The 22,756-nt window shown below is 47.8% G+C and overlaps 1 protein-coding gene across 5 annotated transcripts in view; it reads right to left on the bottom strand.

Annotated features, from left to right (window-relative positions):
* The window catches only part of RUSC2 (RUN and SH3 domain containing 2), a 59,295-nt gene that overhangs the window by 30,748 nt on the left and 5,791 nt on the right, over positions 1–22,756 (bottom strand). For 2 of the 5 annotated variants that reach the window (XM_069001898.1, XM_069001899.1), the window contains exons 2-3: positions 21,436–21,611; positions 6,177–6,282 (exon numbers count right to left, since the gene is read on the bottom strand). The gene's annotated coding sequence lies outside the window, so the exon portion shown is untranslated. Of the gene's footprint in view, positions 1–6,176; positions 6,283–19,914; positions 20,269–21,435; positions 21,744–22,756 lie in introns of those variants that run through there. The other 3 variants (XM_069001903.1, XM_069001902.1, XM_069001900.1) reach the window with 2 other exon arrangements.

The following is a 22,756-nucleotide window of genomic DNA, read 5'->3' as shown; positions in this document are numbered from 1 at the left end:
TTGCAGTTTCCCCCCTCCTCCTCTCCTATCATACTATGAACTGGCTGGCCCTCCTGACCAGGGTCAGGGATGCCTGAGGTCACCCTGTGCTCCATGCTGCCTCACCTCTCCTCTGACCCAGTGTTCCCCCAAAAACAGCCACTCTGAGGACCACATGGGAACAAACGGGCTGTCAGGTTTACTGTAATAAGCAGTCACCAACTTCAGGGTGCTTTATGAAGGCAGTAATTATAAATAGCAGGTGCTATGGAAAAGAATGGGCCTATGACAAGGAGCTGAAGGCAGGAGGAGATATCTGGGTAAGGACAATGGTCTCCTCAACACCATTTAAAGCACTAGGTCCTGCAGTTGGAGGACAAATCTCAGCAGCAGGGTAAGTTAGGTGCCACTGACTGTGGACAAGCGAGAACAGCTTGCTGCCAGTAGGAAATGGCTAAGTGCAGATGCATGCTGAAATCCACTTGCTGGTTTTCTGAAGGGAGCTACAATCACTGGTCAGGGTAAGACACACTTGGGCAAGAAACCCCTTAGAAGCCACTGCAACAACTCAGATGAGACCAAATGATGAAGGAGACGTCGACCAGAGTAAGCCAAACCCCAGGTGGACGTGTCACTCCAGATATCAATCATCAGAATGAATTAGGCAAAGCCAAGGAAGGTACACCATGTGGACCAACAGCATCTTGGGACCAGAGATAAGAAATATTTATTCCTCCCACTGGATCTTCTCCTTGTGTGGGCTTATCATTCTTCCACCTGAGTTACTGGAAAAGGTTTGAAGATGGGACTACAGGGAAATACACTGTAATTAACCTGCCTGCTAAGAGCAGAAGATTGCACTAGCACAATAACCAAGCCAGGTCATTCTCCCTGCAAAGGAGGGCATCTGGGAGTAAGCTATGCTAGCTGAGCTTACACACGACAATGAAACCTGAGGCACACATCCCTGCTGCTTGCCATGGGAACCCCAGAGAGGGACCAAAAGAAGTTATCTTGCTAAACAACCAAGGTGAATTGGGCCTATAGGCAGAAGGAGGCAAAGTAGCCATGTGGCTGGTCCTGCACCAGTGCAGGCAGAGAATAATGAAGAAGAGAAGAATGAGCTCACTGAAAGCATTTAGGGCACATTCTTCCAGAAGCGACGGCAGCTACTGTGAGTTTATAGAGAATGAGGTGCAGTTCTGGAGTCAAACTGATGAGATTAGTATAACTGTGTAGGGACTCTAGTCTGAGGTAACAGTGGGTCTGAGGCAAGTATCAGGTGAAAACTGTCTGTTTGCCAAAGTTTTCCATACAGGCTCTAATTTAATATTTTCTCCCTGTAACTCCCAGAGCAGGAACTCCCCTCTTCCCAAAAGGAACTGCTAGCATTCAAACACTCTGAAATATCCCTGACACTGTCCCCAAAAACATAACAACAGAGCAGTGACACTTGTTCTCTGCTTCCAGAGAGCATTTTGTGTGGGAGAAGAGGGTGGCACTTTAGTAGTAAGGCCAGTTTCCTATCACCTGCCAAGGGTCAGTACAAAGCATTGCTGCCATCACTCAAATATTGATTATTTATCACTCAAAGGTACTGCCAGCCCCACACCCTCAGCACTGCCCAAAGACCAACACATGATCTCTCTTCCAAGAGTCCAAACTCAGCACTTGAGTCTGAGCCAGAAGTTGCCATCAGCCACGTTATGGCCACACAACTACTTTACAGCTCTGCCTTCCCCCTCCATCCCATTTACAGCAGTTAACAAACACAGTGGGTTTTGTTTGGGTTTCTTATCCCTCTGTCTGTTAATATAGCAACTGTCAGCCTTGCCCAGTAAAAAGTACTTGCATGTGTCTGAGGGGTAGAAAAAACCATTATCTACACGATCCTTAGGCTGCAACACAACTGTGGCGGGGAGAGAAAGAGCTTGTGGACCAGCCTGCTCTTGTGCTCATCTTAACAGGTATGTCCCAGCTTTGACCCACTTCTTTCAGAAAATGAACATTAAAATCATTTTCATCAAGAGAGAAAACTGGAGCAGAATCAGAGACCAGAGGTATTTTAACAGCCCATTTCTTTCTTACTGGAGAGTAACCAACTTTGAGATGAGTGTGAGGGCACGCAGGGAACCTGCCTGGCAGATACCATGGCAAATCCCTGCTAAGACTCATTACCAATACAGCTGTCATTGATCACTGCTGTGGATTTCACCCCCTGCCAGCCAAGCTCCCTCAGTTTCTTCAAGCCTTATCCTGCAGCCTCTCAGACAGCTGGAATGGGCTGGACTTCTGGCTCTTTGGTCTTATGGACTGGACAGCCAGAAGAACTTTATCGACATCAGAACGCTCCCCATGAAGCAGGTAGCAGACAAGTGAGGTTTTCCACTACTAGTCAGATTTCAATGGTTTCCACAAGCATGAGGACAAAATCTTGTTGTCCACTACTGCCCTTGATTCCACAGCTGACAGGGAGGTACCTCCAGCTCCAATCCTCCACCTCTCAACCACCTGCAGAGATCTCCACATCTCTTACTTTGGATTTACGTTTTTGGGGGTTCAACTATCAGAACTGTGCCTACTGAGATGAGTTTTCACCCAGCACCCATGATACAGAAGTGGCTTTGGATTGAGTATCTCAAGCTGACCCAGTTTATATTAAACAGAATGGTAAAAAGCAAGCAGAGCTGTAATGAAACCTTTTTAATTTTTAAAGAGCAGATCTCTGGCATGTCAGGGTAAACAGTTATAATGCCAACAAGAACAAAGAGCTTGGAGAAGTACTGAAGAAAATCCTTTGAATGTAAGTAAAAAAAAAAAATCTGGGTTCACCAAGAAAGATGAGAAGATTAGAAGAGAAAGGCTTCTGACCAACCTGAATGAGTAACCACACCAAGAAGGATATTAGAGGCAAGAAAAATAGCATCTTCAGTGCTGTTTTGGCAAGACAAATATTGAAGCTGCAGCAATTACAGGCTAGATAATACAAGCGAAAGAAGGTGCAGAAAAGGAAATGAGCTTTTGAGTGGAAACAAATTCAAGAAGATGAAAGCACTCAAGTCAGAAGGACAAGATATTCTTGATCCCAGAACAATGAAAGAATAGCTGGTTGATCGCAGCTGGCAACTGCACTTTCAATAAAAATACCCATTAGAAAAGAGAGGGAGAAGGTGAAACCATGTGGCTGACAAATATTAAAGGTAAAGTCTGTAGCTGTTCTGCAAGGGCAGGCAAAGCGACCCACGTTAGATTTATCAACCTGCCCTTACTATTACATAAGTCTTTCAGAAAACACTAGAAAAGAAAAATGAAACAGGGAAATAAACTAAAAACAGAGCAAAGCACAACAAGGGGTTGCAAAAGGCAGGGTATTGTCTGGGTATTAGGAATCATACCAGAGTGAGATCTTGACTCAACAGGAACATCTGACTGGAAGAAAATGAAGATGTCTGGGACTAAAATTTTGATCTTTCTTTGCTCTCACAGCCTCAGACACCTGACAGGCAGTAATGGAGCTATGGGCAGGCCATTCCTGAGTTCACAGCATATTCTCCTGGGCTACCTGTACTTTCTGCAATGCAGGTCCAGGTCCCTTGTACCTAGAGATCCAGCTGCACTTTATCTCCATCATCTGCATCGATGCAGTGAGGAAGACACACTCCTGTGGATCATTTCAGTCAGCTCAGTCATTAGAACCTCTTGCCCATCTTTTAAGTGTCTCAAGGCAGAGATTATCCATGCACTCTCACTGCTTAACAGATGTTCTTGTAGGAGTGGTACCTACTAGCCAGGCACAGCCTGTATGCCCTGGGGACATTCCCACCCCACACAAAGAAGGAGGCTGCATCACCTTCTTTTTATTTCTTTAGGCATTGTACACACAAACCATACACACATGAATTTTCTTCCACATGCTGATACAGGTATGTGTGTCCTGTACATTCTGTTGGACATCCTGTCCTCCAGCACATGATGTGCTTGCTGCACACAGTCATGCTGGGGTTACCCACCACCAATCTCCCACAGGAACTTGCTCTGTAGCAGCAAACCCAGTCTGGTGCACACCTGCAGGAGACATCCCGCTCCCTGCTCCCATCAGCCTGAAAGGGACAGATTCTGGGAGACACAGAGAGGTTCTCCCAGGTCCAAGAGCAAGACAGGGGTGAGAAGGAGCTGCAGTTCAGGAAGCACTATGGTGCTTTCAGGACGTTGTCATCGATCTGCAAGAAGGCAACATGCCGCTTTGAGATTTTGCTGGAAGCCCTCTTCTTCTCACCTGGCACCTTGCACTGAAACTCTGGGTTTGCCTTCATCACCAGGGATAAAGGCTGTGGAGCCTTGTCACTCCATAGGGATGGAGAGGGAGCAACCAAATGAGAACCTGCAGCAGCAAAATGGTTCCTCCAGAGAACTACTGCAGAAAAGGCTGTGCTGAGGATCACCCCCACCCCCACAAACCCTGCAGGGCTGAACACAGCACTGAACGTCTCGGGGAACACAGTGAGAGGCTGAAGAATGACAACAGAAACAACACATTTGCATTCCCTGACAATGACAACCCTGAATTTCCCCTCTGTGCGCTCTCCCACTGCTCTCTGACCCAAATCCCCTGCTCCTCCAGCTCTGCAATGCCTCTCATCTGCCTCTCATCTTTCCACGATTCCTCTATAGCTCTGCAAAACATTTACCATTTTATCTACATCTTTCTTACCATCCTGTTGCTCTTTATAAGCCTAAAAAAACTTTGTCTGAATGATTATTGGGTCACTGGCAAATGGGAGAAAGTTTTTGTGAAATTTTGTGCAATAGGTAAGACCTGACAAGCTCACTCTTCAGCAACACTGGTATAAAAAGCTGCAGGTGTGTGGAAATAAAAATGCAGATCTCTACTTCCCTTGTACTCTAATGCACCTTTATGCCACCCATCAATCCACTCCTTGTGTGGTATGTTCCTCTGTGACTCCCATTTACTCCACATCCACCCAAAATCCTGCAATTGCAACCCCACACACTCAGCATTTTCCGTAACTCCAAAAGACTGAATCTGCTATTCGATTATCTTCTTTTGTTATGACATTCCCATTTGCACATTCCCCTACAGCCACGTCACTTTAACATATATACCAAAATCCCATTCTTTTATACCTTTGCTTTGTTGTTCTCACTGTCGTGCTGAATATCGCCTCTTCAGCATCTATATCCCTATCCCACATACATCCTTCTCTTTGTTCAAGCCCTCCTCCTATTTGCAGAGGCAATTTAATGGAAGGATTTGTGCAGAGGGTGGGGGAGGGAGGAAGAAGAAGGAAGGCAGGGAGGAAAAAGAGGGATTTGGCTACAACAAGACCATGTAATTAAGCTCCAGTAACTGGTACCCAGCCTGGACACCTCATTTCAGTAATTAAAAGCAGTAATTCCTCCATTCCTAGATAACCTTTCTCATCTGATCTGTGAAAAGAGGCAGGGAGAAAGCATCCATTTACACAGCCAGCACAGACACACCCTGGCAACACAAAGGACTCCAGCCTGCACAGAGCCGGTGTATCTCTTAGCAGAAGGACAGGGTTTTACATGCCATGATATTTACCCTAATGCCTTTTGAACAAATGATTTACCAGTATTTAGGGGAGAAAAAAGAAGGAAAAAAAAAAAAAGAAAAGAAGCCAAAAAAAAAAAAAAAAAAAAAAAGAGCCAAAAGCCACAGTGACAGCAACCTTTCCTCTGTCTGAGCCCTTTGTCTCTGGCTTTTCATGGAAGCGCTGTCTGTCAAAACAGCTTTTGAGCTGCACAGCAGCATCACCGCCAGGGATGCACGGAGAGCATGGTAGCTGGCGGGACCACAACAATCCGTGTGGGCTCGGCTGTCATGGCAGGCACAATGGAGAGCTGTGCGGAGGCACTGCCGGGGCGAAGCACGACTCGCCTCTGCACAGCCAGCCCCGGACATGACAACTGCTATTTCACAGCTACAATGGACAAACACACAGTCTGCGCAGCAGCCGCAGCCTCCTCGCTCGCTCACATCCATGACAGCCACAGCCCGCTCAAAAGTAATGCAGCCTCTGAAGAGACAAAGCAATCCTAAAATCCTTGAGCTTCATCGGCTAGCTGGCATCCTCCACAAAAACAAACCAGCCACCGTGGCCTGAAAACCAATAGCACAACTGACACCCACCCCGATAATTTCTCCACCTCACCTTTCCACAGATCCTTCTTTCCCCGTCTCCTGTCAGCAAACACTCTCTGCTCCGCCACTCCTGAGCGCTCAGATTCCAGAAGGCTCCGTGCTCTCTCACCAGGATGCTGTGGGAAACACAGAGACAATTTTTTTTTTTTCCGATTTTTTTTTCTTCACAGCTGCATCCCTGGCAATGCAGAGGGTCTGCGCAATCACATCTCTGATGGTCCTGCTGCTGCTGCTGCTGCTGTGACGTTGCTGCGTGTGAAGGAGCAAGCATGCCCACAGCACCGCCGCTCCAGCTCGCATTCAGTCCCTGTGGAACCTCAGACAAGGCAGGGGATGGGAGGGAGCAGAAAAGGAGGAGATGATGGAGGATTGATTCTTACAGGAACTGGGAAATCAGGAAGGCAGCATGAGGAGAAATAAAAAGATCAAAGCCTGTGCCATAAAAACAGAGCTGTGGCAGCTTATTCTGTGATGAGACTGGATTTTGGATGCTGTGTGCTTGCAGGCTGTTTGATCTCTTACCCTATCTTTGCCAAGGAAAGCAAAAGGGACTGGAGTGTTATGTTCCTGTTGTTGATAACGGCAGCTAGAACCCTTGGAGATAAAATGGCAGTCTGCAAAGCAACGCACTGGAGGAGGAGGATGGGAAGACTGCGAGAAGCTTCCTGAAGCTTCTTTAAATTTCTGTAGTGCCTTGTCCTAAACAGCTTCATCGACAGTATCTACCCAGCATCCCTGAAATGCAGCCACCTCTGGAGTAAAATGCAACCACCAGCACTTCCCATAGTGCCGAACCCCCTGGGTAGGGGCAGGATGTCTGCAGTCCCTGCTCTCACCGGGGACCTCAAATCAAGATCCCACCAACTATTAGCTGCAGTTTGTGATTAAAATGCTGCTAGATCCTGGCATCTCAGCAAAGCAACCCACAGCAGATCTTCCTAGCAGAAACATGGGGTCACCACCTGCAAAGCTCAGGCTCTCTTGCCTGAGAAGGCTCTTACCTGGAAGGATTTTCCCATATCCCTTTTCACCAGAGGCAGCTGGTGAGAAGAGGTGATGGAACTTGCTCCATTGGCAGAGTAGTGCAGCTCCTGACAGGGTACAGGTAGCTGTGCAAGGGACAGTTGTGGCTACTTTTGCTTTCCTACCAGCTGGGGCATAACCACACACCCCAGAAACTCAGCTGTGCTCCGGGCTGTGCTGTGCCAGGGAGGTGTTTCTAACACTAGAGCAGCATCTGTCCTGGAGGGACTGCTCACATTACTGCCCTTCCTCATCCAGCCCTGAGCCTACAGCCCTGTGTAGAGCCAAGCAGAGCTCAGAAATTGGAGCATCCACATTGGAAAAAGCAAAGCCTGTAAGCCCAAACCAAAACACACGTCCTAAACTGAGGCTCCACAGGAAGTGAGCAGGGCAGAGCAAGGCAGAGAAGGGGTAAAATTGTCACAAAAACACAAAATTCAAAGAAATTAAGAACTGCCACACAGCTGAGTACTTTTTACTTCATGCCATGATGTACTGAAAGCAGCAAACAAGTAATACAAATACGACAATCTGGACAATATACAACACTTTACAGAAGCTTCTGCCTCTGGAAAGGCCAACATAAAATGCTATGACAGAAAAATGTTAAGACTTATTAATGGAAGTGGCTGCCAATTATCTCAGGTCCAAGAACACTACAAAATTTTAAAATATCTCTTCAAGTAACATTTAAATCAGATTTCTGTCAGAATACCATGGGACTGAGGTGGTTCCTACCAAGGGCTTCAGAGGCAGGAGTCCAGGACTCCCCCCAGTGCACAGAGACCATTCCACTGGGAAAAGAGAAAGGGTCTTGGGCTGTGGGCTGTGCAGACTGTTTGCAATGCACTGGAGCCAGCATCACAGATGCAGCTCTACTACTCACCTCCAAACCACAGTGAACGATCCCTCAACCAGTCCCAGAGGTCAGGCTCCCCAGGTCAGGTCCTTCCTGAGACATCAATGTATCTGCTCTGTCAGTGGCATTTCATGCTCCCCAGCCCACTGCCTGCCTTTCCTGGGATGCTTGGGACCCACAGCACCAGCTGGTCCTGTTCAAGAGGCAGGGACCAGCCCCTGGGAGGATGCAGGCGTGAGGGACCTGCCTCCATGCTTGGCCATTACAGCAAGCAGAAAGCCAGTCCTGGCAGGCTCTGTTCCAACCAAGCTGCAGTAAATGAGACTATTTTCTGTGCTCCCATTAACGTGCAGCCCCAGGACCCCCGTATGCCAGCCCCATTGTACTGTCAGTGTTAATTAAGGCAGGCTCAAGCAGACATCTCCGGCCCCTTCAGCTGGGACAGTCAGGGAGCAACAGCGAGGAAAGAGAAGGAGAGTTTCAGCTGTGGAGCTCTGTGCAGAACAAGGAGCATTTGTTACCCAGGAGACTCGTTCCCACAGCAGAGAGGAGAATGGAAACTATTTCGGTGCCCTCCCCAGTCCTCCACAAGCATTGCCAATGCTGACGCCAGGAGGTATAAATGCTGGCAGGCTGAGTGCTTGCCTTCATCCCTGCCACAGGACACTGGCATTAACCTATTCACTGACAGCAATGCCTGTCTTGTGTAGCAGACACACACACCAGAGCAGATGGGAGTCAGGGGGGTATATTCTTAAAAATCAGAGCAATGCAGCAGATGAGGGGCTCCCTAAGAAACACTGCTATTTACACATCTGTTCCCAACATCAATGTCTGTACCCTCCTCCCCAAAATACATTCTGCATGTTCCCCAGATCTCAAACTCACATGGCCTCAACCCTCTGCAGCACACAACCCTTTGACGCATCTCCCTCCCCAGTCTGCCTCACTCAGCAACAGCGCTAGGAACCGACGGCCTGTCCCGAAGCTTTGCAGGCACCCGATCTCAGGCGCTAATAAGAAAGAACAAAGCTCTTTCTTGCGGACTGTCTTCCAGGAGATGACTTCTCTTTGATCACAGAGATGAGTCAGTGCAAGAAGGAGAGCATGGCTGACTCCACAGTGTCACGCACGGAAGGAGCAGAGATACTGCAGGCTGGTGACTGTATCCCTTGGAGAAGGAAGGTGAGAGAGATGGAGGTGTCAAGACATGCCTGCCCCTAGAGTAACAGGGGTTCCCATCTTGCTTCACCTGGGCAGGTAGGGATAGGTGCTTCCCACAGACTCCAGCACTCTGCAGTGTAGGTAGCTTGGCAGGAGAAAATTCCTTATCGAGCTATGTCAGTCTCACTATCCACAACCATCTCAGGTGTCAGGAAGGATTTTTGCCATCTCGCCTCCTTATCCCTTGCTCCAGGGCTGTCAGAACTGAATGCACAACACAACCTCCCACCTGTGAATTCCAGTAAGGAGGCACATCGTGGTCCCAGTCCTGGGCTGCAGCAAAGCTTACCACTTTGGGAGGAGCCACAGATGCTGCACTCACACTGGACATGAGCTGTACATGTACCTGAGGTTCTTGTTGACAACAATTAGGACACAAATAGATCAACTGGGCGTTAAAAAGCCCAACACATTTCAGGCTTGGGCTTCTTCCTTCATATAGCACGCAGGAATTGGCTGCTAAGGTCAGCACACGCCCACATACAAGAAGAACCCATTCCACTTTTGCCGCAGTTGTGCAGTAAAATCACCCACCAGCTGACCCAGCCTCCCACCTATTTGCTGCAAAGCTGGTCCAGTGATGCATGAACTGAAAACAGCTCAGCCTCTGATTCCAGTCAGCTGTCTGGGCTGTAGTTCTGACATCAAGCACTGTGCTAGAACAGGTCTTTAATCATCCCTCACCATCAGGCATGGGGCACATCCTGACCACCTCAAAACTGCCAGGCAGCCTCACCTGCTGCCTCCAGCTCACAGCTGTACCCCAGCAAAGGGAGTTGTCTGCCACCTCCTCCTAAAGCGTGGGCATTTTGACCAAGCCCTCAATACCTTCAGTGTGTCCATGCTTCTCAAGCAAACAGAAAGTGGTACAAGCAACAGCAAGATCTCCATCACAGCAGAAAAACTGTGCCTTGCTGTCCACAGGTACAACAGCAGGAACATGCCTAGGATACACATTCTGGCCACATATGTAGCATAGCCACAGGGACATCTTCACTCTTTCCCATGTGCTGGATCACTCAGGAAAAAGGTGAAAGTAGCTCAGTGCCTTCCCACCTTGTTTACCCATTGTTTGGGGCAGAAATCTGAATCCCGTGGCAACCCCCACCCAGCACCAACCCCACCTAGGCTGTTTGGGAAATGCCAGAGAGAGGGATGTTGGTCAGAGTTGAACTAAGAACATGGGTCCGCTCAACTGGAGCAAGGGGGAACCAGAATACAGGAGCCAACAGGAAAGCAGATGATGAAACTTTATAAAAATCTTCATAAAGGAAAACTAAAATAATTCCCCCAGTCCTTCAAGTCCTGTGTTTCAAGGTCAAACAGCATCTCTCTGGCACACGGAGATCAATACGGGCTGATCGTTACCGACATGCGCTCGACATCTTTTCTGCTCTGTGGGAAGAGATACACGAGCTTTTGAACAAGGGGTCAAAAATCCAAGCAGACTGATAAAAACATACGTTAGCACAATGGAAATGCCTGCCCTTAGCCCTCACGTTTCCCTGGGGGATCACGAACCGATCCACACTGAGCCTGCTTTCCAAGGGGAACTGAGGACAGAGGGACAGGAGTCTGTGGGGTTTTGCCAGTCAAAGACACATTCTCAGCATCAGAGTTCACCAGCCCACCATAATGACTCTGTGTGAGCCCTGTCCACTGCCCACAACAGCAGTACTGATTTCTTCAGCGCTAGCAACTCGAGGCAGGAGCCACACCTCCAAATGAGGAAATGGCTTCAAAAGAGAAAGTTGTTGCTGTTTTTTAAAAAAAGTTGGACATTTCTTGCTGCTTACTAACTGTCTTCTAACAGAATTCATTCCCCAAGTTCAGTCCTCTGATGTTTAAGAACATTCTCCGAATTTCCAGCTTGTCTTTATCCATGCACAGCTCACCCCTATTCACTCATGTTCCAAAAATGAGCTTTAACGTCAGCATTTATCCAGCCTGTGTTTAAAGTTGTATCATCTGAGTTCTCTAATCACTTCACATTAGGTAGGCTTTCCATTTCTTTGATCATACCCATATTCCTTCTCTTGACCCAGCCCAGTTTGCACACAGCCTTCAGAGAGTGACTGGAAATGTACACAGTCTTCCAGGCAAGGTCTCCTGTGCCTTAATATGCTCAGATTTTCGTATCTCTGCTAGAAATGCTTTGCCCAACATGTCACATTGGATGACATGTATCCTTTCCATGGCTACATCACGTTAGATGCTCACAGTTATCTTGTACACCACGCTGAGACCCTGAGTTTTCTCCCCATCACTGTCACTTTCCCCCAGTGAGCTCCCAGATGGGAGTTGAACATTTTGCTAATTTCTCAGGCACACAACCATGCAATTTTGAACTATCCAGCTCCCATTTGTATTGTACTTAAGGAATAATCCCAGCTCTTCCTGCTGAATAACACTGAATAGCCTCCAATGATGCTTCCTTAGCTTTGTGTCTTAAGGAAATATCACTATTGAAGTCTTACTTTTCAGTGCACAGAGCATTATTTCATGTATTGAATAGCTTCCATTTTGAGGGTTATCTCCACTAACAACTTCCCTTCAGAGCAGTAGTTCCTCTTTCAACATTCCTGTTATCTTCCTCTAGTCTGCTTACTGCCTCTTAGTTCTCAAAGGGTACTATGGATGGAAGAATTACCCATGGATTAAAGGGGAGGCAGGACAAGCACTTGGGAGATTCATTTCAGGTTAATAAGCAAAAAAAAAGTAGCCAATCTCCTGAAAAAAAAAAAACACCAAACAACACGATAGGATACTTGTGTGTTCTGCTCCCCCTCTTTGCTGACCACCTGCAACCACTTCTAGAAAAATCATACTGGGCAAGGTGGTTCCTCCATCCCAAACACCATCTGAATTCCCAACTTCCAGTACTGAGGTCAAATCCCTCCTAGTGCTGGCAATTGATGCTTCATTGCCCAAGAACAGGGGCCCTCACAAGCTCCATAAAAAGTCACAACTACCAGATAGGGCTCGTGCTGGCACGGCTCCCCACAGGGCTGGGCTCAGTTTCACATACCTCCACACTACTGAGACATCTGTGGGAGAACCAAACCCTGCCCACAACCAGCTGTCTGTCGCCAGTCCTTTCCAGCCCAGGATTCCAGTCTGTTTGTACCCCAAAGGAGACTGGGGTAACATGGAGATGTGAATCACTTGGAATTCTGTGGGAAAGGGAGAAATGACCCTACAACCCAATTCTTAGTGCCCAGCTTCTACTCCTAATACCTAGCACTGCCCAAGCAAGAGCACAAAAAAACAGCTGAATGTTTCTAGGCAGAGGGAAATGAGAAAACAAACAGCAGAGCAGCTCCTGAATCATGTCTGAAGGCTCAGGTTCAATCTGGTAAACCAGGCTCATAAAGCTGCACAGAAAATGCTGAATTAAAGCAAAGCCTGGACATAACTGATCTAGGCTGAGGTTTCAGGATGTTTTAAGTAGGAGCTCAGCTCTAAGGGCAAAGCTGTTTTTTCAAGCACTCACTCAGATATTGATGCTACACTGACTGGGAATATAAATTCTCATCAGTCAAAGCCTTGGCAAAAGAAGCAGAAAGGGTATTATTAAAAAAAAAAAAAAGCCTTTTAATCTGGCAAATAATTACTCAGAGCAGCCATGGTAACAGTGGATATTAAGGTGTTACTGGCTTCACTCCTATTAAAATTAGTTTTCAAAACAGGATCAATGCTGCCACTAAAGCACCATTTACCTAAATAACTAGTTTCACAATAACTTAATAGTTCCCCACTGCCATAAGGAAAGCCTTAAGTTGCCACATAACATAATACACTGGAGCTGGTGAACTTGGCAGCCACAGCACTGCTGCATTCTGACCTCAAATAAAAATTATGTACTTCCAACTAAGCAGATGAAAAGCTGCAGGGCTGAACTGAATCTGCAGCCCTGAAATGGTTCACTGTGTGCACAGCACACACTGCTCGAGGACAGTGACTGCTTATGGTTCCCATGATGTGCACCAAAGTGACATTCCCTTCCCACTCTGGGGGCATAGCCAGGCTGATTCAAAGTGAGGGTGACTGCACTGCACACGAGGCTCAGCTCACAGGGACTGCAATGGAAGGGATGAAGCAGGGAAAGGGCAAGCAGAGGAGAAGAAAAACACCACTGTTGGAAGCACAAGAGGCCACATCCAAGAATGGAAAAAAACCCTCCTGCCCTCTTGCTCAAGGACTGAGTCATAAACATTTCAGTTTTCCAAGGCAACAGTAAGTATGAAAACTGTTCTGGATTTCCCTGCCCAGGGCAGGGAGGTTGGAACTAAATGATCTTTTTAAGGTCCCTTCCAACCCAAACCATTCTGTGATCCTATGATTCACATAGAAAACCCGCATTAACATCACTCTGCACGTGCCAAAGTCCTTCCCTGCCATCCCTTTTCTGAGCAAAAGCAAGAGTCAAACAGAGAGATCTGGGAGCTCGCCACAAAGAACAGCAAGTTCCCAGCAGACCTCCCAGCTCTCAAACATTCCCACTCCACTTTGCAACGAAGCCTAGTGAGTACATAACCACTGTCTGATTTATTAGAGACACATGATATCAGTTATGATTGTTTATACTGATTTTCCCTCTAAGTTGCTCCAGTTACCGCCCAGCTGGACACACAGTGCTGCTCTGCAGTGTTACCTGCCCCAGCTGGCTATGTTTTAGTGGCAAATAGAGCAGTGTCTTGGCAGCTGCAAAGCTCTCTGTTACTAAAAGATGAAAGAGACTTGAAGATTCACCCCACCCCCACCTACCAGCACCAACATAACAGCACAGTATTGGCAGGCACAGAGCTCCAGGGCTACACAGGAGACTGCCTGGACTCCTGAGCACCCACATCCCAGCAGGCACCTAGAAAAGCTACAAAGGAGAAAGGGAACAGGACCACTGAAAACTTCTTGAGACCCTGTCCACCACTTGTGCATTAACCTGCTGGCTCTCTTTTAGTCTTCACCTGTGCTGTCTACAGTACTGTTAGCTGAAGGGATAAGGTCTATACACAAACAGCAAATTGACATAAATTACAGTCATTACCATAACACCTGACACAGCACGGACTGCACATCCCCACCCTTAATCATTGTGCATGACCTGCTCATTCAGAAGGGATCTGTGGTTATTACAGATCATAGGCAAAGCTTGAGCAATAGTGGCATTTTCCTTTGAAGCAGGCAAACAATGGGTAGGGCTGTATGAATAGGCATGTCTTGCATGTGCAAGACTTGGAGTCATCCTTCCCCTCTGCCCACACTGGCACACGGCTCATGGACATATCCTAAATGGACAAATTGGTGAGAGCTTGAAGACAACACGGAAAAAAGGACAGAAAGGAGTAAACTGCAAAGCAAGAGGGTTAGGTCTCAGGGGGAAAACCAGGGGGTACATTATAGCAGTTCCAAAATGTATAAAAGGCTGCTGCCAAGAACAAGTGGACGAGCTGTTCTTCACATCCTCAACAAGAAGAGGATCCCTGAGGGCCAGACAGGAGAGCTGAGGTTAGACATCAGGTATAACAGATAAAACTAACCATTCCCTATTCAACCAAAAAAGCATAAAAGTCGGGAGGTAAATTGGTTTCCTTAAAATTTTCTATGGTCTTGTATATCTCAGAAGCTCTTTGCTTTACTTATTTAGAGGCATGCACCCCTGTTAATCTCCAGAGGCCCTTACTGTTAAAAATGGGCAACAATTTATTTTTCCAACTTTGCTGCCAAACAAATGCCCATGTTACAATCTTGGTCAACTCATGGCATCAGGAAATATCAACAGAAGGAACAGATTGGATTGCTAAAATGAAGGGTGCAGCAGGTAATGTGCCTATCAGTGGGAGCTTCCAGAGATTAAATAAAGAAACCCACAGAATGGCATAGCCCAAGTCCACTGTGCCTGCTCAGGGAGACGTGATTATTACATGGCTTTTGGAGGTCTTATTGTTGTGTGACTTCTGTTTGACTCAGAGAAGCAGGAAGCCTCTGATGCGGGATTAAAAGATGAGAGCCATTTATTCTGTGAGGCAGAATACCTGGGGAAATACAAACATGCTCCTGGAAAGACATAGCAAAAATACAGGTGCAGCTGAGAGTGGAAAAGCATCCTGTGCCAGCTGATCTGGCTGCTAATCCACCTGGCTGTTAAAAATATACTCCAGCTGTACTTTTTCCCTAAGAAGAATATGCTTAGTGTGAGCTTTCAGCCAGTGGATTCATCCTCCTTTCACGCACCACAGTGAAGAGACCTTTTCCTCAAGAATTCGGTCTTGTTGGAGACGATCCTTGGTCACAGCTGAGAACCCTTCTAAATTTCTCTCTGGTTATTATTAACATCTTCCCATCTACCAGAGCAAGCTGTCATGGATCATCAGTCAGCTGTATTCAAGGTCTCCATGTCAGGTCAGCCCATGATTAAGCAACCTTGTGGCTGTATGTGCTTATCGGTGTACATTTAATTAACACAAAGAGTCTTAACTTGCAGCTCCCAGCTGCTGTGCAAGTTGTGCAAGGTCTACCTCCTCCAAAAGTCACGTTCAAACAACAGGCAGCCACCCCATATGCAGAGAGGCACAAAGAGCCAGAAATGGGAAATTTGTAGGCTGAGGGCAACAAATTTGCTCAGGTTGGAGAAAGGTCCCCAGTGAAGGAAATGCTATAGGGATAAAGGGGATCTGTGTGTGGGAGGAAATCCTGTCCTCTTTTTTAAAATAGAAAATAAAAGCTGGCAGAGGCAAAGCCCAGGCAGCAATGGTGAGGCAGGCCACAAAGGCAAAGCAGGTCACAGGAGATGGCTGACAAACGTGCCAAGCTTGGATTGTGCTGGGCAGACTGAAATAGGGCTCAGCCTCCTGTGAGGCAGATGAAAGAGGTGGGGCAGACCACTCTACGAGTTCCCCATGGAGATATCTCGGCACTTCAGGAACTCCTGGAATCCCTGGTGTGTGGCTCTGGCACCACACTGACTATCAGAGAATAGTCTAGAAGGCTATTTTAGATAGAAGAACTATGAGAAAACTATCAAGAAACGTCCAGCAAAGAGGTGCTGAAGGACAACAAACAACACATCCCCACATACTCCAGACACATTCCAGTCAGAGGAACAAGAGCATGCCAGGGTGCAAAGGGCCCTAAAAGAGCCCTCAGGAGCTCTGTAATATATGATGATACACAGAGCCTTGCCTGAGGCCTAATCATAAGCAGCCACAATGGTGACTCAGAGAGCTCTTTGTTGGCTGGACATGGGAGAGGAGGAGGAAGGAATAGAATAACTGAGGAGCAGGATGCCCCTGATGAAGAACTAATTGCCCAGAGCACGTTTCTGAAGAAACAGAAACATGCTTTTCATCTCCATGACATACTTCCATGTCCGGACAATTGTGAAGTCGGTGCTTTCAATACAGGCTTAAGAAAGCACTCCATCCCGTGCACACACCCAGCCTGTGCCTCTCCACACACAGCATGGAAAAGAGAAGACCAGCTAAGAGGTGAGAGGGGGAGAAGGATGGAGCACTGGAGATACATCAGTCCAAGCCAGAAGCCAAGCATCTGTAGATGCTGAGGAGGCTAGCACAGAAAAAATTCTCCACCTTGAACTGTCTCATGTGAAAGTCTCCGTTCTCACACAAGCTAGCTGTCTGCCAGTTTGCTGTCTGGTAAACGTTTGCACCTGCAGGGCTGTTGTGAGAACATCGTGGAATGTTTTGGTTTTACTGAGAATAATATTTTGAAATGGGTGGTTATACCTCTTAGCCTATCACCTAGGTGGTTGACTGATGGGCCAATCATGTAATTTCTCTTTTGCGATCCATGCTATAAAAAGATGGGGGTTTGGCATTAAAGGGGTCAGCTCTGACCATACTTCTCTGACCTGAATCCATGTCATTTTTCGCTGTCCCTGCGCACAACAGCGACAAGCATCTGCTCTGCTCTCCCAGTCATTCTCAGTGCAACAGACAGAGAAAACGCTTGGTCATGATGTTCTAACAGGACTTGCTCTCCATCCCTGGGAACATCTGCCAGAATTAGTAATCCCATATCAGAGGAGGTGAAGCATGGAGTGTCCAACAGCACTTGTGACCTTTTTAGCAATTTTCACACGCCTGCAGCTTTCACAGCAACCTTCCCTTTCAGCTTAAAATAAATGCAGCCCTTCTGAAAGTGCTCTAAGACTATAGAATCACAAATCATTTAGATTGGAAAAGATCTCTACGATCATCAACTCCAGCTGTAACTATCCAGCCCTTCCAAAGCCAGAAACTGGAACTGATGTATCTGGGAATGCAAACATGGGGGCAAAGGAGCTATAAAGGGGGATCCTGAATTCCAGCATCTGAAAGAGATGTTTCTCTGTCCATGATACTGCTGCTGTCAACTCAGAGCAAACAGGTGAGCCCCAGTTCCCCTGCGTTGCGCCCAGAGGACATCTTACCTCTTTCTCTTCTCCTGTGTGTGAGGCTTCATGTATTAAGCTACGTAATTAAGCAATGGGTGCTCTACTCCCACAGGGGCTTCTACATCCCATATGAGACCAGGCCAGAGTGGAGCCACATCACCCATCTGCAGGAAGGATTAGCTCTTTTTTCAGATAGAGTTTCTTTGAGCATGAGCCCCTCAAGAAGCATTTTTGTGAGCTCTGGGCTTCACATACTGGGCAGCAGGACTCACTGAGGTCTGCTGCCTTCCAGTGAGGTCTCCTGCTTTTCAACACACAGCATGATGCTGCTGCAGCATGAGAGTAGCTGAATTGCATAGCCAGCATAGAACCTGACCAACAACAAGCAAAACCCAGCCTGAGGGAAACAAACCACAGCTCCAGCTTCACAGTGGGATGGCACATCCTGCACTGGCTTCATAGCTCAAGGAGCATGGCTCCCCAGACATCTCTGCTGTGTGGTCCAGATCTCCATTATAGACACCAATTACACCATAAAAAAGGCAGAATTTTGGGATAACGTTCGTGTTTATATGGATGGCAAGAATGTCCAGAGCTATAGCCATAATGCAACACACAGATTTAATATCCTTTCCACAGTTAAACTAACCTCCAGCTACCAGTCTGCAGGATAAACCTAACCCAGAACCAGAAAGACTCCATATGCCCTTCTACAGCCCAAGAGTTTCTAATGATGCAGCGAGCTCTGGCCACCACCAGGGACCTGGCAGCAGGCTAGATTAAAGCTAGATTAAATTTCCTGTGCCTCTCATTAGACCCAGCGATAATACCCGGAACACATAGGGAAAGCCCAGTGGCAAATAACCTAATAAAAAAGTGGAAGTCTCACACCTTCTTGGTGACCAGCACATCTGCTGAAGCTGAGGGCCACAGTCCTCTGTAGTCAGCAGGACAGCAAGAGGAGGAAAATATGGGAAGCTGTGCTGGGCCCCCTCCTGCTGCCCCCACCAAGGGTCGAAGGCTGCTCTCCATGGAAGATTCCCAACACTTTGGCTGAAATGACGCCAGCATTTGGGCAGGGCTTGGTGTTATTTTTAACACTTGCTCACATAACTCTTTGGATGAATCCTGGGAAGAGCTTCTCACCAAAATAGTACACTGTGGGCACTATTTATACACCCACTGGCAGCACCGCAGGATATGCTGGGGAAAGCTAGAGCACCCCTTTATACTCCTCACAGGGATATAGCGGGGCCCTAAAACATGGTTTGCTGTTTGAGCCAGTCCTCAGAAGTGAGCCATCACCTGCAGAAGCTCTGGTATCCCTGTCTGTCCTGCTGAGGAGACAGACTCTTGTCCATACGGGAGGGAAGCCCAGGTACATTAGGCTTGGGGAAGATGGATGGCTCAGCGCACATCCCAGCTGCTGTGGACTAAAAAGGGAACAGTTGTGCCTAAACAAAGAAAATGCAGATGCCTTCCTATTTTATCTCTCCTTGGCTGCTGCAGAGAAATCCAGCAGGGGTCGGGTTTCTTGGTCATCACCTCTTTTCTCGATGAGGCAGCAGCAAAGGTGTGCAGAGGTGGGGCAGGCAAAGCACTAAACGTCAGCAAGGTTCACTGGAAAGGAGGCACCAGACTGACAAGACTGACTGTCCTTTACCCCTAGGGACAGTAGCAGCCTCAGGCTTTTCCATATCAGAAGAGTGGGCCCTAAAGGACTAAAGGAAAAAAAAAATCAAAAGCAAACCTAGACTATCCAAGGAAAGAAGGCTCTTCCCCTGTCTGATTTTCTGGGTTAAAAATAACTTCTCTAAAGCCATTTCCGAGCCTATTGAACTTACTTGATTTTTGTCTTCAGTGAGTTTCTCCTCCCCCCCCTCCCCTTCCTCCCAAAATACATCAGACTGCTCTCTACTCTCACATCTCCTGAAGAAGCAGGTGACATGACCTGAAGAACATCCACAGGATGCTGCACGAGAACAGACAAGACAGAAAAGAGAAGACTCCATCTTGAAGCAGAAAAGGATCCAAAGTTTGATTTTTCCAGTATGTAGGTAAAAATGAAGTGTATCTATACGTCCTCTTTCCCTGCAAGAGAGGCTACAGCCTGAGCAGCATACTGGCTGTCGAGCAGAGCTACAGAACAATGCAAAATAAACCCACTAATTGACGCATGCTGTAAAGGCATGGGCAGAAATGGTCACATTACATTTAGCAGAATAAACAGAAGGGATCAGCTCCTACCTTGCCAGATAGAACCTCCCCAGGACGTGGGCTCAGCTCACCGCAGCTGGAAGCCAAGTGCAGCAGCACTGGCATGAGAGCCGCAGGAGGAGCACAGCATGCAGAGCCAGCGATAATCCAAAGCAAAACCAGCTTGTCCCCGTGCCGGCTCAGGGATCAGCGAGCCGTGCTGCGGGGCGTCTCTGCCGGCTGCTCCCCTGTTGATGCAGGATGGCGGGCAACAGGCAAGATGACAAGGCACTTCTTCCAGGCAGGAGCTGGCTGAGGAATTCCTCCTGCTGCCAACCACCTGCCCCTCGTCAGGCACAGCGGTGCCAGAGTCTCACTCGGGGAGCATGTGGGCAGGGGAGAGGAGCGAGGGCGAGGGCCAGACTGCTAATGAAAGCCCCAGTGTAAATACAGATGCGCACAGGAGAGGGCTATGGCAGAAATGCAGCTCGTGTTACAGAGAGCCATTTACAGCAGGCACAGAAAGCGGGGAAGCGTGGCAGGGCTGTGCGGGATGGGTCCACTGCCTGCCTGCTCCCACAGCGGGGTGGGAGGCCAGCTGCCTGCCAGGAGAAGCCAAGGGGTGAAGTGACCACTAGCAAGGGGAGACCCCCCAGTTCCACGTTCTCCATCAGCTCCTAAGCTCCGTATGCAGTACGTGCTAGCAGTAATGCAAACACATCCAACTTCACGCCAGCTGGGACGGCCCCAGCCCCACACCTTCTCTGGTGCAGAGTGCCACAGCAGCTCATTGCTCCAGGGAGAAAGGCTGATTGGAGCATTGCTCCATTCACCTGCTTGGACCCATTCCTATTGCTCAGGCCCTCTCCCCAGGCTCCAGTTTTCCGCATCTTTGAGACTTACCCTCTCTCCCTAGTTCAATGTGTTTGGTACCTCCTGCCAGGATTCTTCTCTCCCGCCATCTCAGGGTAATTTACATGCTGTACTGCAGCTGTATTTACACCAAATATGGAACATGGGGGATAGGGACTAGGTTGGCACAGAATCACAGAGTATTCTGAGTTGGAAGGGACCCACAAGGATCATCAAGCCCAGCCCTCAAGTGAATGACCCATTCAGGGATCAAACCCACAATTGCTAGCACCATGCTCTAACCAGCTGAGCTCATCTCACAGTTAAGAAGCAAGGTGTCAAAGGGTTCAGGGGCTTTGCCTCCACTGTGCCTTCAACTAGAACCAGCAGCAGAGGAGAGGTTTGCTGGTGTCAACCACTGCCCATTAAACAAGCCTTGGAAGACCTTAGGGAGAGGCTGGGAAGGAGCTGTTTCAGGACGTTTCATAGCACAGCAGGCACTGCCTATAAGCCCCATGCCAGGCAGGCATAGAGCTCACACCAGTGACCTCTGGGTGAAACCAGCAATGAAGAACAAGGCGTTCCTGTAGTTCTCAAGCAAGTGTGGTCTGTAAGGATGTGGCGGAGCTCCAGCTCAGCGGTGTAAAACCTCAAGCAGATCACTTCCCTGCCTGGTGCCTCAGTTTCCCCCCTCTGGAAAACAAGGACCGTAACACTTACCAAGCTGCTGTGGATGTTGCAAAGCTAATTTCCTCATGGGATGCTGGCAGCCTGTAAACGGGAATGAGCATTCTGTGGGGCTCTCTTCCCACCCATAAAGCAGAGATTCCTTGTGGCTTCCCTTGACATAGAAGCTACTGCTCACAGCTTTCTTCGCCCTCACCACAGCAGGTACCCTGCAAAGACAGGGATCCCCATTACCCCAAAAGCAGGAGCATCAGTCCCTCTACCAGCTGCACCCAGGCCATCTGCCAGGCAGGAATGCTGTGCACCAGCCCAGCCTCAGCCGAGCTGTCAAAGCAGCGGAAGGGCTGAGGCTGCACTGCTCTGGAATTCCAGAAACGCACAAACACCCTGTCAGCCTGCACCAGGAATGACTCCTCCCTGCCCCGGACCAGGCTGAATCACTGGAAATACCAAAACAACGATGAGGTCACGTTCCCAGAGCAAGGAACTGGAGCCAGATACAGCTGCATGGAGAAGTGTGCTAAAAAGGGACTCGGTGTAGGGGCTGGGGGGCTCTGGCAGACAGGCACCATGGGCATTTGTCTCGTTTAAAAACAGCTTGAGGCTGCCAGGAGACTTTTTTTCTTCTCTGTAGGGAGCAGGGAACTGGGCTTTAAAACCCTTTATCCGTCCCACTGGAAGAGGCACAAACATTCTAAAGTTGGTGAGTTCAAGGAATGAGGCAGAAGTAAAATAATGACTGGATTTTGAATTCAGCGTTCCCAAAATCTCACTGTGATATGATGATCAGGCTTAACCAGTGAAGAATCCCCTCGCAGCAAGCTGAATGGCAGACAAAAACAGTATGTCCATTACTGCTTTTTGCTTTTGCTACAGCCTCAGCCAGCTTCCACAAAAAAAAAAAAAAAACAAACAAACCAACAAACAAACAAACCCAAACCAAAGCCCCAGAAATATTGATTTGGTAAGTTTTCAACAGGGTGAGCAGCAAGTAACAGTGGCTTCTGTTAATGCCCCTAAAATGAGTACTTCATTATCAGCAAATAGACTTTTCAAGGCTTTTCAGTTCATAACTTTCACAGTTCTCTGTGTAGGGAGACTGGAGACATTTTGCTATTTAGACTGTGAAGGAAATTGCAACATAGGACTTGGACAGGATAAAGGAATTCACAATAGAATTCGCAATAGCATGTTCTTTCCCCTTTCCGCACGACAAGACATTTGGATGGATAACAACACCACCCACAGTTACGTGAATAAGAGGCTCTAAGAATCCAGACTTTGTTCCATCAGGACATAAAACATATCCTAATCAGAAACCAAGAGGGAACAAAGATAGGACTGGACAGCTAAT

The sequence above is a fragment of the Aphelocoma coerulescens genome (assembly GCF_041296385.1).
Source record: "Aphelocoma coerulescens isolate FSJ_1873_10779 chromosome Z unlocalized genomic scaffold, UR_Acoe_1.0 ChrZ, whole genome shotgun sequence".
In the NCBI taxonomy this organism is placed as follows: domain Eukaryota; kingdom Metazoa; phylum Chordata; class Aves; order Passeriformes; family Corvidae; genus Aphelocoma; species Aphelocoma coerulescens.
The sequence above is the reverse complement of the archived record's forward strand: the minus strand, read 5'-3'. Positions and strand labels throughout refer to the sequence as shown.